The sequence below is a fragment of the Rhinatrema bivittatum genome, chromosome 1 (genome assembly GCF_901001135.1).
Source record: "Rhinatrema bivittatum chromosome 1, aRhiBiv1.1, whole genome shotgun sequence".
NCBI lineage: Eukaryota > Metazoa > Chordata > Amphibia > Gymnophiona > Rhinatrematidae > Rhinatrema > Rhinatrema bivittatum.
The window spans coordinates 217741297-217760668 of NC_042615.1; positions in this window are offsets into that span (position 1 = coordinate 217741297).

Consider the following 19372-nt stretch of genomic DNA (forward strand, 5'->3'; position numbering starts at 1 on the left):
TACCCTCACGAACCCCCTTTCTGGACCCAGAGCCAGGCAAGGAACATTTATCAGTCTTCACTGAGCTCATTTTAGTGGTCACTGCCTACTGTGCACATCCCATACCACCACTTCTTTTTTTTTTGAAGGACTTTAGCAAATTTTGCATTATGCTGGCAAGTGCCATCTCATCGCTGTCATTGTTGGAGTCAGAGTCAGATAAGCTAAGGCAATGTGTGCTGTTTGATGCAGCTGGATTACCGGGATCCTCCTCCAAGCACCATGATGGGAGTATTTGATATTAGAGGCCATATGGCTTGTTCCCAGAGTGATGGTACCAAAAAGTGATTGTGTGCTTGGCTCAATGTCATTAGCTATGCTTTGTTCAGAGGGTTGCCCCTGGTAAGCTGCTGCTACAACCTCTCGGTACTGTGGGTCTCGACTTGCTGTCAAATTTCTTTCATCAGGTATTCCAGTTCCTGCTGCTTACAGTAATGACAACAGAAAAAGACCAAATGGTCCATCCAGGCTGCCCAGCAAGCTTCTTATGGTAGTAACTGCTGCTCCATGCAGGTTACCTGTCAAATCCACAACAAAATTACTGCTAGCAACATTTTTACAAAGTGAGCAGCCTTCCTGATAAGTCATACAAAGCTGCTGCTTGAACATGCTTTGCTTTTGGACTTGGCCGTAAAAGCAGTCCTGCGTTTTTTCCATAATGTCTGTGTATCAATACCCTAGACTGTTAAAGTCAGGACCCAGCGTTGGTTGTTGTCTGAAATCAATTACTTTTTTCTACCCCCTCAGCCGTTGAAGCGGAAAGCGATGCTCCAGTTGCATCAAAATCATGTTTGATTGGTTAAGGATTGGTTAAGGATAGTAATTCCCATGCATCAAAATAATGTAATTCCCATGCATCAAAATAATGTAATTTCCATGCATCAAAATAATGTAAGTTAATTGGTTAAGGGTAGTAATCCCCATGCCTTCTGTTACAGGTAGCAGCTGGCTGTGTTATGATTCCTCCCGTAGCTGGAGCCACGGGGGGCCTTTCTCTGGAGGCCGCTCCGAAGCCGGGGCCTTGCCTGAACTGGCTTTCCGGATTTTGCTCCACGGCCTGGGAGGCCTTCGATGTCATCGGGGCCTGCCTGAGGCCTGCTCCAGTCTCAGCTTGGACTTTCTGGTTTGGGCCCCACCCTTCTCTCTAAGGGGTCGGCCCGCAGCTTCTTTCTATACTTATAGGGCAAGCCAGGTGTGGCCCATTGGAACTCCTCCCAGGGAGTTGCCTGCTTTCTGGCCTAAAAAAGGGCTTCACTTTCAGTTCTGCCTTGCCTTGCATCAGAGTTTCCTGCTCCTGGAAGTCTTGCCTTCCAGCGCTCCGTCAGCTCCATGTTCTTCGTTGGAGCTCCATGTTCTGTGTTATCTGTTCCTGATGTTTATGTTCCAGTTTCGCTCCTGATGTCCGTGATCCTGTCCTGATGCCCGCTACCCTTGGTTTCTCGTCGCCATCCTTCTTCATGTCCGCAGCTCAAGCCTCCGAAGGGACCCTCCTGCCTGAAGCCATCTCGTCTTGGTCCTGTATCCTTGCCTGAAGCCAAGTCCCATCTTGGTCCTGTATCCTTGCCTGAAGCCAAGTTCCGTTTTGGTCCTGTGTCTTGAACTCTGTCTCGCCCTCGGATATTTGAGCTTGCTCCGTCCATGCCTAAGACTCTGACTGAACCTGTGCCATTTCCGCATGGTCCGTGACCAGCCTAGGATAGGCTGTGTAGGGCGTGCCTTGGTACAGGCTTCTACAGTATCTTCGCCATGTTCCAGCCTCAGCTATTCCACACCTTGTCTGGAGCCTGCTTCGCTTTCAAGTGTGGTCCGCAACCAGTCCATTAGGTCCGCCCGTTTATGATGGGCTGTGTAGGGCGCGCCACATCGCAGGCTCAACCCAGTACTTCACTTGCTTCTGAATCCTTGCCTGAATTCCTTGAACCTTGCCTCGTTTGTCTTCAGTGCCTTGTTCCTGTGTCTTAATTTCCTGTGCCTTGTTCTGAGCCTTCGTCTGCCCTCGTCCATAGTCCAGCCTGCTGCTTCTTGCCATTCCAGTGGCAGGTCCGAAAGGGCCGGGAACAGTCGGAGGACTGATCATTATCAACATCATGATTGTTGGTTCCAAAAGCATGCAGGTCCGGCAGAGGGTTGGACTTTCAGCTTCCACCCATGCTGGGACGTGCCTCACCTACCCTCGGTGCTTCGTGGATTCATCTGGGACTGTGCCGAGGCTCAAGGGTACACAATCCCCTAGAGTGGGACTGCTCCCTCAGCGCTCCCATAACAGGCTCTCCATGCTGGACACGCCCTATGCACCCTTTTCTTAATTTCCAATTCTAGCCTTTTGGGATCGACAGTGCTTATCACATGCCATTTTTAATTCATTTACTGCTTTTGTCTTCACTACCTCTTCCAGAAAGCCATTCCAGGCATCCACCATCCTCTCCATGAAGAAATATTTGCTTACATTGGTTCTAAGTTTTTCCCCTTGACGTTTCATATCATGACCCTCTAGTTCTACTGTTTGCTTTCCTCTGGAAAAGATTTGAGGAACATGCATCATTAAAACCATTCAGGTATCTGAAAATCTGTATCATATCTTCCCTCCATCTCCTCTCTTCCAGGGTATACATATTCAGATGCTTGCTACTGATGGTGCTCACCATGCCTCACCTCATCATATAGGAGGAGATGGGGGTGTGTTTCTGGGTTATGGTCAAGCCCATAACCGGGGTCTGCAGAGAGAATCACAACTGGTAAGTGACTGCAGGAGGCACCAAGATCAATCCCAGAAGACCCATTCACTTCTTATTTTGTTTTGTTTAATTTCTTTGTGTAAATGTAATTGTTCCTCAGGGCCCACCTGGAGAAGTCATGACCACTGCTGATAGCCTAATAGCTGATTCTCACCATTACTAGACCTATTGCAGTTCAGCCAACATTCACTATAAAAGAAAAAAATATCCCCACAGCGATAGCATTATCAACCAATTTACCCCAGGTTTACTTATTTATACCCTCCTTTTTATTTATTTATTTAGATTTTATATGCACTGGACACATTTTTGCTTTTTAAAGGGTTTACTTTTCCCATTCCTCAGCACCACAGAAGTCACTGTAGGGGATCTCACTCTCTTTGCTGAAGTCCTCAGATCCCAGCAGCTAGTCAAGAAATCAGACCTGTTCACACACCCCACGTCTGCCACTGAGGATCACTCAAGTTCCTCCAGGTCATCTTTTCCTTCTTGTTGGTCACTTTGAGGCTGCTGTAAAAACTGCACCCATAGGCAAAATAGGAAGAAGATGTGCTAGTCCAAAGAGGACAGGGGCAAATGAATCATGCTTTTTTGTCTACTGACTTCCCCTCCCCTCCAGAGACCCCACCTTCTTCCTTCCAGCTAATTTGCTGGCTCCCCTTATTTATCTATCTATTTATTTATTTATTTAAAAAATGTGATATTCCACTGATCTATAAATCTCAGCAGATTCCAACATAATACACAAAGGCAAAAATAACAATACAATCTATACAAATCAATTAGAATAAAGAAATGCATTCCAAAATACATTAAAAAATCAAAGAATATTATAAATAATTAATGAAATACACTGTGTAACTGCTAACTAGCCACCTAACTGATTGAATACTAATGAAAACGTATGTGTCTTTAATAGCTCGCTGTAATGAAACAAATTCTTCTCAGCCACAATGTGGAGTTGAAATGCTTCGACGACCCTTACACACCCGCCACCACCCCCCCTTCCTTTCCCGATTATAAAGGATCACGCAGCTTAACATTCGATAAGTTTATTGGTTGGAATAGATAATGGCCGCAGCCCTTAAATACAATAACAGCATATAATATATAATACATCAACAAGCTAACATAGCCTAAATAATACAACTTGTATAACTTTCCATAACTTAAATACTGAGTTGGCTCTTGGTGACCAGCGCTACCCCTTGCAAGGAAGTGTTAAGCTTGGAAACTGGGCAGCTACCTCAGACACCTGGCTGTCGAAGCCACAGTGTCATGTGCCTGGGACCTGACCGTAAAAGTCAGAGTCATTCGTTCTAAGTGCCTCGGTTCCCTCCTCCTCTAGGCCATCAAAGCATTGAGGATCTGTGCGAGACCTATTGGGCTGCTGGCCCCAGCCAAGGCCACCTGCTTCAGCCCTCCGGGTGCCGCAGACCCCAGGGCTGTGCCCTACCGAACCTTATGCGGGGTGTGACTAGGCTGGTCACCGCGCCATGGATCCCGGTAGAGGTAACGTTGATCTGCTACAGCCTCAGCGTCTCCCTCTTCTCACAGCAACGAGGTCTCTGTATCTGCTGAGGAAGAAAAGCCAGCAAGCACATGTGCAGGAGCTTTTGTAGAGCCAAGCGTGTCGGGCTCTGAAACGATTGAGCCAGCAACTCAGGGAATCCCCGCCGGAGATTCACAGAGGAAGAAAACCCAGCAAGCACGTGTGTAGGAGCTTTTGTCGAGCCAAGCGCATCGATCTCGCTGAAACGATTGAGCCAGCAACTCAGGAAATCTCTGCAGGAGATTCACAGAATCAGGGCAGCTAACAAGGTGAAGCCAGCGCCAGCCGTTCCTCAGGTGAAAAGGGGAGTGCTCAAGCCGTGCGTCCCCTTTTCAACCTGGGGAACGCCCGCCAGGCCCAGCCCCTTATCCCGCCTCCCCCCCCCCCATCTCGCCTTCCCCACCCACACTGTGCTCACTTCCCCAAAGAGTTGCGAGTTCTTTACCATGTCAGGTAGTTTATTCCATCAGAAAGGTGCAGCTGCACTGAATATTCTCTTCCAGTGTTGGCAAGTTGTAAAAACTTAGGGGTAGATTTTTAAAAACTGCGCGATCGCGTACTTTTGTTTGCGCAGCAGGCGCAAACAAAAGTACGCTGGATTTTATAAGATACACGCGTAGCTGCGCGTATCTTCTAAAATCCTGGATCGGCGCGCGCAAGGCTGTCGATTTTGGGCAGCCGGTGCGCGCCGAGCCGCGCAGCCTGCCTCTGTTCCCTCCGAGGCCGCTCCAAAATCGGAGCGGCCTCGGAGGCAACTCTCTTTCACCCTCCCCTCACCTTCCCCTCCCTTCCTCTACCTAACCCACCCCCCCGGCCCTATCTAAACCCCCCCCCTACCTTTTTCCATGGATTTACACCTCCCGGAGGGAGACGTAAATCCACGCGCGCCAGCGGGCTGCTGGCGTGCCGAGACCCGACCCGGGGGCGGTTCCGGAGGGCATGGCCACGCCCCAGAATGCCCCCGGGCTGGCGCCACGCCCCGGGCCCACCCCCAAACGCCGTGCCATGCCCCCCAAATGCGGCGTCACTCGGCGACGCCCCCGACACGCCCTCAACACGCCCCTTTTCAGAAACCCCGGGACTTACGCGAGTCCCGGGGTTCTGCTCGCGTAAATCCGGGCGGATTTACGTGACCAGGGCTTTTAAAATTCGCCCGCTAGCAAGGGGGGGGTAACTGAAGAAAATTTCCTGAGGAAGAGCGTAAAGATTGCTTTGTTTGATATGATTGAATGGAGGAAGAAACATACGGTGGGGAAAGACTGTACAAACTTTGGAGCACTAAGAATAATACTGGAAGAGAATAAAGCTTTACAAGCGAGGAGGTAATGTGATCCCAGGAAGAAACACCAGTTACAGTAAGAACAATAGAATTTTGAACTAGCTGTAAAAATTTAAGAGAGGAAAGTGGGAGACCTAACTAGAATGTGTTACAATAGTCCAGAGGAGATAGGACGAGGGCTTGGGTAATTAAACGAAAGTCAGCTGGACATAGGTATGGCTTAAAAGAGCGCAACATCTACATTTTGTAATAAGAGGAATGAATTATAAACTTGATTTGCGGTAATATTAAGAATGATGAATCAATATGAATCCCTAAATTACGTGCTTGCATGGAAATAGGGATAAGCTGGCCTTCAGAAGAAAAGGTGGATGGCAAATCTGAAATTGTTGTGCGGTTTAAGAAAATAATTTCAGTCTTCCTAAGATTCAAGGTCAGTTTGTTCATGGTGAGCCAATTTTTTTACTTCAGTCAAGCAGTTGTTGAGCTTCTTGAAGGTCAACTGTAACATTTCACTGATCGTCACAAGGAATTGTGTGTCGTCTGCGTACATTCTGAACCCTGTGTCCTCTCCAGCTCCCATTTCACATGCCTCCTTTGCTGTCCTTCTTCCCACCTACCCCTTCGGCCCTCCTTTTCCCCACCCCCTGCCTACATGCAGACACATCCTGGTTGTGTTGTGACACACTCATCAATATGTGCTTGTATGTATCTGAAATTAAAATGATAAATAGATCCTCTGGTTTCAAGTTTATTTTATCCTATATTTTGTTGGGAAAGTAATCAGGTTCATGAAGGTTTTACAAAGTATCTTTCTGTGATCTCATATTTTGGGAAATATATAATGATTGAAACTACTAAGCTACATATAATGTAATCAGACTGTCTGAGTAATGTCTTACATAATATAGGTATCTGATAATGACCAGTGTGCTTCAGACAACTTAATTGCTTAATAATACATGACTGTTCAGGATCAGAAAACGTACATATAAAGGGGGAAGAGAACTGGCTCATGTGAGGTACTGCATGGTATCTTGTTTTATTTCTTTATTTAGGTTCCTGTTCTTATGCTGGGAGAAATGTGGAGACTGCTCACATAGCTTCAAATGTCATTCTACGGCAATCCCTTGATGACTGATATACTTCTCTACAATAGTCTCTGGAGTGTGCTATTGAGGATCCCCTTTGTGTAGAGTGATATGATGTCTGAAACAATGAAGGAGGAGCTTAAATAGAAGAACTAAATAGAGCACATTACCATATAATCACAAGAGATGGCCTAGGGTATCTCAGTTTCAAGTTTTCACTGTCAACATAGTAATATAAGAGAACAGGAAAATGATCCAGTTAAGTTAATGAAGGAATCAGTTTGAATAAAATACAAACCCTGTACAAACCAGTGGAGCTTAGACAATCATAGTTAATGCAAATTGAATGTCTGATAACAACAATAAACATTTATATCACCTGGATAGATGGTAGACAAATGTAGGCAAGAGTCTCACCAAAGCTGAATGGCAAATATTTTTTAATGGAAACCATTTTTGACTCCAGTTAGATTTCATAGAATATAATTTGAAACGCCAGATTCTTGCTGGAGGAAGTGTCAACACAAAGGAACATTGAAACCTATTTGCTTGGATTACCTAGTGCTTCAAATTATTTGGAAACAGACTTTTTGAATTATTGAGGGCATAACAAGCCCTATTTATCCATTCACAAATGAGTTTGCACTGTTTTCATGTCTATTCTTATTAGAGAAGTGCATTCATTTGCAGCAAGTAGGTAAAAAGCAATAAATGAGACCATTTTTCGTTCATTTGTTAATCCCCAAAATGAATGGAAGGTGCCCACAAATCTAAACAAAAATATTTGTTGTATTCATTTATTTTCTATTCAAGTTTATGACCCATTGAAAAGTGTTGCAGTGAGAATGGTAACTATAGCATAAGAATATGCCATACTGGGTCAGACCAAGGGTCCATCAAGCCCAGCATCCTGTTTCCAACAGTGGCCAATCCAGGCCATAAGAACCTGGCAAGTACCCAAAAACTAAGTCTCTTCCATGTTACCATTGCTAGTAATAGCAGTGGCTATTTTCTAAGTCAATTTAATTAATAGCAGGTAATGGACTTCTCCAAGAACTTATCCAATCCTTTTTTAAACACCGCTATACTAACTGCACTAACCACATCCTCTGGCAACAAATTCCAGAGTTTAATTGTGCGTTGAGTAAAAAAGAACTTTCTCCGATTAGTTTTAAATGTGCCCCATGCTAACTTCATGGAGTGCCCCCTAGTCTTTCTACTATCCGAAAGAGTAAATAACCGATTCACATCTACTCATTCTAGACCTCTCATAATTTTAAACATCTCTATCATATCCCCCCTCAGCCGTCTCTTCTCCAAGCTGAAAAGTCCTAACCTCTTTAGTCTTTCCTCATAGGGGAGCTGTTCCATTCCCCTTATCATTTTGGTAGCCCTTCTCTGTACCTTCTCCATCGCAATTATATCGTTTTTGAGATGCGGCGACCAGAATTGTACACAGTATTCAAGGTGCGGTCTCACCATGGAGCCATACAGAGGCATTATGACATTTTCCGTTTTATTCACCATTCCCTTTCTAATAGTTTCCAACCAATGCTTTTGTGAGGTAGCAGCAGGCTGGAACTGAGGCAGCAGAAATGGGAAAGTAAATAGGATGAGTGACTAAGCAAGGTGAAGCATATCTTTTTTAACTAGCCTATCTATCTATAGCTGTAAGTAATGATCAAGTATTGATGATGTCCTCCTACTGAAAGGTCTGAACATATGCAAATACATTATTTTCTCTGTTGGATTTCACAGGGAAAGCTCGTCTTTTCAGAAGTTAGAGTCAAAGAATATCTTTAAAAAATGAGAAGCATTTTGGCATTGGCAAAGGGCTTTTTCTTATCTTCACTGCCATCACAATTTTCTCACTGTAGAGAGACACACGGACATTCTCTCTGTTCCTAGGGATAGTGAGATCAACTGCAGATGGAGATACAGAAGCAGTAAACACAGTGATTTTTTATTCTGTCTGTCTGCCTCTGCAGTGCACAGGGCATTGCACTTCTTATTTACAGAAAGATTGTAGTGACGAGAACAGCCTGGGCAGCCTACTCAGTTATTCTTTTCTGACATTTTTTGTGTGTGTGTACAAAAGGAGGTAGTTACTTAGCACTGCACACACATACAAAATGTATGTGTGTGTGTATGTGTATGTATGTGTATGTGAGAGAGAGAGAAAGACAAAGAGATTCAGACATTTTTGCACTCATGATTAGGGAATAGCTCTAGAAAGGCAGAGATTGAGTTTGTGCCACTTGGCTAAGCACTGAAATGAACTCAGTCAACATGATTGAGTGTGTGTATTAGAAAGGTACTGGTGAGTTTTATAGTATCAATAAAGTATATTATGACACTTCTAGTTCCATAATGCCACTGAGAGGAAAGGGAAGAGAAAGGAATGGCAGCAGGCAGAAAAATAGCAGGGGCAGCGGATTGGGTGTAGCTGCAGAGCCAGCCCAGTCTGTCAGAAGCACAAGCAGTAGTAGCAGTGAGAAAAAAAAGGGAGTCCTGACCCTAAACTTAAAAGGAATTTTTTTTAGACACAGAAAGCCAGGAGTAGAAACCAGCTCAAGCAGTAAGAAATTAAAATTGGAAGAGCATGTGCCACTGGAGCTTGCTCCTCTTCCTCTTGCTTTGCAGCAAGGGCTATGAGGCTGGCATTAGCAAGACATGGAGAAGTATGGACAGCAGAAGTACAACAACCAAAACCAACAGCACGCTCCTCTATGATTACTGCTTATGAGGTAATGGAGGCAGTATTTTCAAAAACTGATTTCATGACTCTGGAGATATAAATGAGATAGTAGTCAAAGAAAATGCAGTCAGTAGCATCTTAGCCTCCAGTGAGGAAGTGGGAAAATAATACTGATGGTGTTGAAAGCAACACTCAGGAAAAGCAAGCAGAGTTGAAAAGTTGGTCTTTTTGAAAATCAATCTGCCTTTACTGGGTTTCCCAGAATTTCCATGTGAGTAGCGGGATGAGTGAAAGCACCTTTGAGTTCTTGGAGCCACTCTTTCTTTCTGCCATCTCACTTATGCTATAGCTTGGTGGTCTTTCTGCCACGCAGCCTTTCTGCCACAGCCCAGATTCTACACCTTGGGGGCCTTGCTGTCACTCTGACTTGCTGCTGCTATAGTCCAGACATGCTGCTATTCTGCCTTGCTGTTATACCCCTTATCCTACAACTTGAGGGTTTTTCTCCCACTTTGCCTTGCTTCCATTCCTCTGATGTATCACCTTGGGAGTCTTACTGCTACTCTGCCTTGATGTTTACCCCTTACCCTACACTTTGGCAGTCTTTCTGTCTCTCTGCCATGCTGCCATGCCAGAGGCTACACTTTAAGGTGTTCTTGTCACTGTGGGCATTTGCTTTTCACTTTTCATGGTGTTTTCAGGTGTTCATGTCACTCTTTGTGAAACTTTGTCTATCCACAGTGCCTTGGGGTTTTTCAGTCACCTTTGCTGATTTGTTTCCATTGTGCCACATTACCACAATCATGGTACCTTTCTGATGATGTCTACCCACAAGTTTCATTATAATTAATTAGAAAACCTCAATTTTGTCTACATTGCTTCCCCCATTGACTTTAATGTAAAATGAAAAATGAATGGAACAAATAAACAAATCATTTTTGTTTCATTTGAAACAAACCAATACATGGAGACAACCTATAAAACAAATAAATAAACAAAAATGAAAATGTTCCCTCTGCTCGTCCTTAATTCTTATTCTCTTACGCTGACTAGGAAGATCTTGGAAGATCAGTTGGAGATGGCATACAGGTAGAGAATGGCTGCACACTGGAGTACAAAAAGTTGAAAGTCTATGGTGATAAAAAAGGTGGTGATGCTTAGGTATGACTCTAATCATCAATTTCGCTATTTTGACATCTGGACCCAGTCTTTTTTGCCAAAAAAATTCCTATTACCTAGAAATCACCATTTTCTTTCCCTGTATTGCAATTCTCAATGTTTCTTTCAATTCGGTGTCTCCTTTTTTACTTCTACCAGCTTTTTTTTACATTATTTTTATTTTATGGCTTTGAATGTCCTTTAATAGTTCAGCCATAGATATTGGACATTATGCACAAATAGACATTACAGTTATTGTCTGCATTAAACACAAGGTAACAAGGACATTAGTCAACACCCAAGAACAGTAAAAGATCTATTATCTGGTATTCATGGGTCAGCGAGAGTGCAAGTTAATTAAATATACCAGTTATCTGACAATACTCTGCTTCCTATTTCAGCTCCTCCCATCCCAAGCAGCAGCATTCAGGGAACAGGAGGGGGAGAGGGTGAGACTGGAGAGAAGACAGCAGAGCAGAGTAAAGCTATCCTATTTTCTAATCCATCCCTCCCCTCATGTCATTCCTGCCCACTGAAAAGTGCTGCCTGAAAGCGATGCTAGTGAAGAGAACATTCTGGATAGTAAAATAGAGTGGAGGAGTAGCCAAGTGGTTACAGCAGCTTGCTGTGCATTAGGGAAGCCAGGGGTCAAAGTTCATAATCATTCTTGCGCAGGTCACTTCATGCTCCATTGCCTCAAGTACAAACAGATTATGAGCCCCCTGGAGACAAGGAGCTATCTGAATTTGAAGTTTCTGAAAGGCAGAATATAAATTAAATAAATAATGATAATGAAACACATTGTATTAAGCATGTTTTGTATGTGCATCAGTATTACTGCTAGTAATGCCAATGACCCAAATTATAATGAAAATACTTAAATTAACTTATTAGGTATTAACACTGGATGAACTATACATCATTGCTACCTAACAGCTTTACATGCCTATTAATGCAGCAAAAGTTAATTATACCTCTAGAGCTGAAGTCAACTTTAGAGGTCCTAGACTGTGCTAATTCAGGCATTTGGGCCCAAATATCCTATCCCTTCTCACGCTGACAAGGGTCTCTGGGCATTTCCATTCCCCACCTACCAAAATGACAAGGTTTCCCTCCTATCAGTGTTAATTTGTATGAATTTTGGGGTGAGTTTGATCTATGAGGGTGTTGAGGGAGGGGTATTGGATGAACTCAGAGGATCTTGTCAGCTTGGGAAGTATGGGGTAATGGTTAAATGATTTGTAGACCCTTATCAGTGAGGGGTAGGGGTCAGCAGAGCTTAGAGACCCTTAGCTTGAGGTGGTGGAGTTGGGGAGAGATCATATTTGAATCTAGGGTATATGTTAGGGAGGTTCCCCATGCTAACTGGCCCTTTCGCTTTGAACCGGTTAATGTAAAAGAACCTGAGCTGATAAATGTGGTAGCATAGCATGACCATACTTTTTGACATAGTAATGATAATGCTGCCACATTCTGCATCTCATTAGTTTAGTACACCAAGCATTAAAACATGATGTACTGCTGTCTTTAAACTGGCAGCTAACTAGCTTTAGCATGCTGATTTTAATACTGGTTAGTTCATAGACCTCCTAATGCAGTATTTTCCTGGGACTGGTATTATGGATTAGAGATGTGAATCGTGTCCTCGATCGTCTTAACGATCGATTTCGGCTGGGAGGGGGAGGGAATCGTATTGTTGCCGTTTGGGGGGGGTAAAATATCGTGAAAAATCGTGAAAAATCGTAAAAAATCGAAAAAAACGTAAAATCGCAAAACCGGCACATTAAAACCCCCTAAAACCCACCCCCGACCCTTTAAATTAAATCCCCCACCCTCCCGAACCCCCCCCCAAATGACTTAAATAACCTGCGGGTCCAGCGGCGGTCCGGAACGGCAGCGGTCCGGAACGGGCTCCTGCTACTGAATCTTGTTGTCTTCGGCCGGCGCCATTTTCCAAAATGGCGCCGAAAAATGGCGGCGGCCATAGACGAACACAATTGGACGGCAGGAGGTCCTTCCGGACCCCCGCTGGACATTTGGCAAGTCTTGTGGGGGTCAGGAGGCCCCCCCCAAGCTGGCCAAAAGTTCCTGGAGGTCCAGCGGGGGTCAGGGAGCGATTTCCCGCCGCGAATCGTTTTCGTACGGAAAATGGCGCCGGCAGGAGATCGACTGCAGGAGGTCGTTCAGCGAGGCACCGGAACCCTCGCTGAACGACCTCCTGCAGTCGATCTCCTGCCGGCGCCATTTTCCGTACGAAAACGATTCCGCCGCGAATCGTTTTCGTACGGAAAATGGCGCCGGCAGGAGATCGACTGCAGGAGGTCATTCAGCGAGGCGCCGGAACCCTCGCTGAACGACCTCCTGCAGTCGATCTCCTGCCGGCGCCATTTTCCGTACGAAAACGATTCGCGGCGGGAAATCGCTCCCTGACCCCCGCTGGACCTCCAGGAACTTTTGGCCAGCTTGGGGGGGGCCTCCTGACCCCCACAAGACTTGCCAAAAGTCCAGCGGGGGTCCGGAAGGACCTCCTGCCGTCCAATCGTGTTCGTCTATGGCCGCCGCCATTTTTCGGCGCCATTTTGGAAAATGGCGCCGGCCGAAGACAACAAGATTCAGTAGCAGGAGCCCGTTCCAGACCGCTGCCGTTCCGGACCGCCGCTGGACCCGCAGGTTATTTAAGTCATTTGCGGGGGGGTTCGGGAGGGTGGGGGATTTAATTTAAAGGGTCGGGGGTGGGTTTTAGGGGGTTTTAGTGTGCCGGCTCACGATTCTAACGATTTATAACGATAAATCGTTAGAATCTCTATTGTATTGTGTTCCATAACGGTTTAAGACGATATTAAAATTATCGGACGATAATTTTAATCGTCCTAAAATGATTCACATCCCTATTATGCATCCCCTATCTGTCAGTGTGAGTCTAGCATAGGAATGCCACAGACATGGTGTGCTCACATGCAAGGAAGGAAGGAAAAGACTACTGCTATGGTGGTGATCTCTGCCAGCCAATGTGTGGACTTGAGAGCAGACCTCCTGAGAACATACACGTCCAATGCTCAGGCAAGCAAGAAATACGTAGTGCCATCTAGGTTTGCCATGTGGGGAAGGGAAAAGAGAAAAAGGCAGAAAGCATAAATGTTGCAGTGAAAGTCAGAATTACACTGATATAAGACATGATATAAGAACTTTTGGCCAGCTTGGGAGGGTCAGGAGGCCCCCCCAAGCTGGCCAAAAGTTCTTTTTGGGCCGAACGAGCCGTCCGGCGCGAACGAGCCGGGAATCACGTGACGCCGCGTCACTCGACGTGCCACCGACGTCACATGCTTCTCGCCAAGGATTGCAGAAATGACGTCCTCACTCCTCGCTCGATCACCAGGGAGTTGTGGTAAGTCTGGGGGGGGGATTAAGGAGGGTGAGGGGGTTTAAATTTTTTTTTTGCACATATGTACATATACCCAACTCATTGGATTTTTTTTATGTCCATATTGGCCGCAAGTGGGACCCCCTTTCGGACATAAAAAATATGAACATAAAATTTTGCTCTGCACATCCCTAGTATTTACACAATACGTATATTTACATGACTGCCTACATTGTATGCAATATATCTTATACATATTTATTATAGATGTCCTGAAAACCAGAATTGGAGTTGCCTAGTGCCTACCTACCCCTGTTTTAAATAATCTGTCTTACAAACTAACATAATTAATAATATGGTACATTTTGGCATTTATGTAAGGTCTATTTGCCTCACTTATTTACTTATTTATTTTTAAATCTTTTCTATGCCGTCATTAAGATGGATATCGTCACAACGGTTTACAGTAAGGCACATAAAAGTTATGATATTAAAATCTATCAGTTTACATAGGTGCCATATAGGTTCGGTAACATTTTTTGTAATCAATATTAATTGGTAAATGTAATAACATGTCCAAAACTCTCAATATCAGATTTGAGTACAAAACTAGCTTTATAATTGTAACTTATCCTTTAGTGATGAACTATAAATAAAAAAACTTCACACTTAATGATTCCTTCAGTGTGTTTGGGTGTTCAATTGTTCGTACCTTGCACTTCCCTGGGTTCTATTCTCCCTTCTCTTTTTGGAAAAGCTTGTTTAAAGAGCCAGGTTTTTAAATTTTTTCTAAATGTTTTGTTATCTCTTTGTAATCTTAACTCCAAGGGCATGGAATTCCACAGTATGGGTCCAGCCAAGGATAGCGCCCTCTCTCTTCCTTGTGTTAGTCTTGCTGTTTTGATTGATGGAATAGGTAGGAGTGCTTTGTTGGCTGATCTTAGGTTTCTGTTGGGGACGTGTACACGAAGAGTTTTGTTCAGCCAGTCTGCTTTTTCGTTATGTATTAATTTATGTATGGTGCACAGTATTTTGTATTGTATTCTTTGCTCAATGGGGAGCCAGTGTAATTCAGCCAGTGTTTTGGTGATGTGGTCTCTTTTACTTTTGCCGGTCAGAATTCTTGCAGCTGTGTTTTGCAAAATTTGTAGTGGTCTTAGTGAGGTGTATGGTAGACCTAGTAGAAGGGCGTTACAATAATCAGTGCTTGCAAATATCAATGCTTGTAGTACTGATTGAAAGTTGGCGGTTGTTAGAAGTGGTTTGAGTCTTCTGAGGACCATGAGTTTGGCATATCCTTTCTTTACTTTTAAAGATATATGTTGTTTTAAGCTTAGTTCTGTGTCAATTATTATTCCTAGGTTCCGTACTTTCTCTGCTAATATTATTTGTTGGTTGTTTTTGAGTGTGATTGGGCTCCATATGATTTCCATATTTTTGCATTCTAAATGTAGGAATTCTGTTTTCTCTATATTAATTACTAACTCCATTTGGTTCAGTAGCTGTTTGATGATCTCTAGATACATGTTTGCTATGTTTAATGTTTTCTTGTGTCGTCGATGGGTAATATTAATTGAATATCGTCAGCGTATATATAGTGTGTGATGCCCAGACCAGCTAGCAGGTGGCACAATGGTAACAGGTATATATTGAAAAGTGTAGCAGATAGGGCGGATCCTTGTGGTACTCCTGTTTGAAGGTTTATTTTTTCTGACATTTCGTCATTGATTTGTACTTGGAAATATCTGTTATTTAGATATGACCTAAACCATTTGATAGTTTTGTTACTTAATCCTATTTCTTCTAGTCTATTTAACAGTATGTTGTGATTTGCAGTATCAAAGGTGGCTGACAGGTCTAGTATCACTAGGATGTAATGTTTACCACTATCGAAACCCCCGCATGATGTTATCTGTCAGCGCAAGCAGTAGTGTCTCTGTGCTATAATGTTTTTGAAAGCCATGTTGGGAAGGTTACAAGATATTATTGTTATCCAGGTGTTCTGCTAGTTGCTTCTGTATAGTTTTTTCTATTAATTTTGCAATTAAGGTTTGATACTGGTCTGTAACTGCTCAGGTTAAGTGGGTCGCTGTTTTTCTTCTTTAAAATTTGTTTTACAATTGCTCCTTTTAGTGCATCTGGCATGGTTCCTTCCTCTAATGATAGATTGACTATCTTTGACAATGTCGGGGATACTATGTTGGCTACTTAAAATATATCCATGCTTTATAAAAAACAGTTGTACACTCCTGTGCATCCCTTAGATCTCCAACCAGTGGAATCTTATGGGAAGTTTCAAATTTCTTTACTAGGAGAAGACAGAAGTCCTGAGTGTTGTGAACCTGCCCGCGAGGAGCGCGGGCAGGTTCCCAACCTTGCCACGGCCAGTCAGGCCGCTGGCGCTGTTGTATCTGTGGCAGGCATGCCACTGTCGCCAGGCTCCTCCTCGGCTGCCTCCAGCCCTGTGTGGCAGGGTCGGGCTGACGAGGGATTTCCCTCATGGCCGGAACCTCCGCTGCTGCTCCTGCCCTTCCCGACGTGGCTAGGACTGTCCTTGGGGTCCTTGGATGGCAGGGAGCCATCCTTACCAATGCTGGGGTCTTCGGCCGGCAGGGAGGCCATCTCTGCCGGTGCCTGCTACAGCCCGGGTCCTTGCCCGGCAGGGGAGCCATCCCTGCCAGTGCCTGCAGCCATCCTTCTCTTCCTGCTTCAGTCTTCACGGCATGGAGCCGCTCCAGCAGCCTGCCTTTCGTCCAGCTTCTGGGCAGGGCTGCTCCCGCTGCCTGCCTGCTTCTGGGGCCTTCCACATGGCTGGGGACACCACCAGCCTGTCCTCTCCTCCTCCAGCTCTCCTTAGGCACGGGTGCGTGCCTCTCTCCTGCTTTTCAAGGGCCAGCCAGGTGTGGCCCTCTGCTGACCCCTCCCTAGGCATTGTCCTCTTCAGCCCTACAAAAGGGCTCAGCGTCCATTCCAGCTTTGCCTTTGCAAGGAGTTAAACACTCCTGGGATCCTGCTGTCATTTGCTCCAGGAGTCGTCCTTGTTCCAGCACTTCTTCAAGGTCCTGTGTTTCCTGTTCTTCATTGGAGCTCCTCGTTTTGTCCTGATGTCCATGTTCCAGTCCAGATGTCCGCCTGCTGTTCCTGATGTCCGTGATCCAGTCCTGAGGTCTGTCTCCTGATCCTGTAATCTATGTTCCAGTCCAGATGTTTGTTCTCCATTCCTGATGTCTGTGATCCAGTCCAGATGTTGTTTCTTCTGATCCTGATGTCCGTGATCCAGTCCAGTTATTCTGAACCCCTGGTTCCTGGTTGCCACCCTTCCTGGCGTGCCTTGTCGTGGTCCGCGACCAGCCCCATGGGCGGGCTGTGTAGGGTGCTTCATGGTGCAATGCCTTCCTCACTTCTGCAGCACAAGCTTCTGGGAGGCTTCCATTTGTATCCTTGTCCCTGGTCTACAGAGTACCTTGTGCTTGCTCCGTCTGTGCCAAAGACTCTGCCAGAACCTGTACCATCCAGCGTGGTCCACGACCAGCCACTGGTGGCTGTGTAGGGCACGCCTCGGTGCAGGCCTCTACAGCTTCTGAGACATGGGCCTCTTCATTGCTCCACATCCCGTCTAGAGGCTCTTCTAGTCCAGCGTGGTCCGTGACCAGTCCCGCGGGTGGACTGTGTAGGGCGCGCTGCATCGCAGTCTCAACTCAGTACTTGCTTGAGTCTTCTGAATGCCTTGTACTTCGTCTGTCTTCTGATTGCCTTGTATCTCGTTCCTGAGTCTCATCTGTGCATCCAAGTACCTTGTTCCTGAGTCTTCGTCTGAATCCCCATGTTCCAGTCTTCGCTGTCCTGGCTTCCTTCCGGCCTGCTGCTTCTTGCCGTACCCTGTGGCAGGTCCGAAAGGGCTTGGAACAGTTGGAGGACTGTTCATAAGACCACCATTGTGTTGCTGGTCTTCCGAAGCAAGAAGGTCCAGAGGAGGGTCAGTATCTCCAGTCATCTGTCTTCAGACCAGCCTCACTCCTGTCCAGCCCATGCTTGGGCATGCCTCGCCTGCCATGGCACCTCTTCGGAGTTCCTCTGGGGTTGAGCCATGGTCCAAGAACACACATCCCCTGGTAAGCGGAACCGCTCTCCTAGCGCTTCACAACACTGAGTGCTTTTTTTGTGGGGAAGAGTGCCTGATGATTCTGGGGGTCCCTTTTGTCACTAATCATCCGAAATGGGTTGGCCCTGGAGACAGTGCCAGTCTTCAGTGAATCCAGCTTATCAGAGTCCTGTGCCACTGTAGAATGGGATCAGTAAGTCCAATTCATATGGGACAGAGGAGAAATAAAGAGTTCTCGTTATACACTGACAGAAAATTGTGGATGTAAATAGCCTGGTTGTTTACATTTTAAAACCTTTCTGCCTCAAATAAAATGCAACTACTGGAAACACCAAAGATCAGCATGGAGTCCAGCTTGTATTTAAGAGAAAAGGGTCCTCCTCCCCTTAGGTGGTCTAGTTCTCCAGCTGTATTGGCCTAATATTGAGGAATCCAGGTGTTCATGCTGTGAGGGAAACCCACACAGGGGCTATATAAAAATGGCACTTAACAAAGGGCACAATGGACTTTTTGAGGGTGCTTTTAGAACTGTGCAGAACGCACTAAAGTTTACATTTAACTTGTAAATGCAAAGTTAGCTAGAATTTTTAATATGCACTTTTGCGCATAAGTATGCTTTAAACATACTCAGATAATTGACCTGGTAAACATGTAGATTTGCTCACGTAAGGTAACATCTCCTCTTCATAGGGTATAATTTATGTTGGTTGACTTGCTTACATATTTTTATAATCCAAAAGTATGCATTCAAGTTCCAACTTTGCCCTCTGGAATGCCTCTCTGCAGTTTGCATACGAGTACGTATATAACCAGGTTTTATGCACACAGAACCCTGGTCTATTTTGCAAGGGCAATTTATGCATATAAACTGGGTTTTACGCAATAAATTACTTTAAAAATCAACCCCATTAAAGAATTTTGTGTGGTTTGAACATTGGTACCGTTTTATTATTTTTTTGGTTTTTTTGTATTTGCAATTTAAAATCTTACAGAGCCACTTGGCTTTCTCATCATCTATTTTATGTTGCAAGTTCAAACTACTCTCTCAGCTATTATCATCGTCATTGCAGCGATTACACTTATCTTTTAATGGAGAAGATGTTTAGGTATGGCCTTCTGTCATTTATATTCCCTGTTTTGCTCACTTTGCTTGCCTGACACTGCTAGTGTTTCGAAGAGGAATTGTCTGCTTCAGAGGCACAGAGAGAGTTATTCTAAAGAGATTAATAGAGAATTAGGGGTAGATTTTAAAAGAAGCGCACGCGGCCTACATGTGCGCGTGCTACCCAGCGCGTGCTCATGTACTCCCGATTTTATAACATGCGTGCGCACAGGCGCGCGCATGTTATAAAATCGG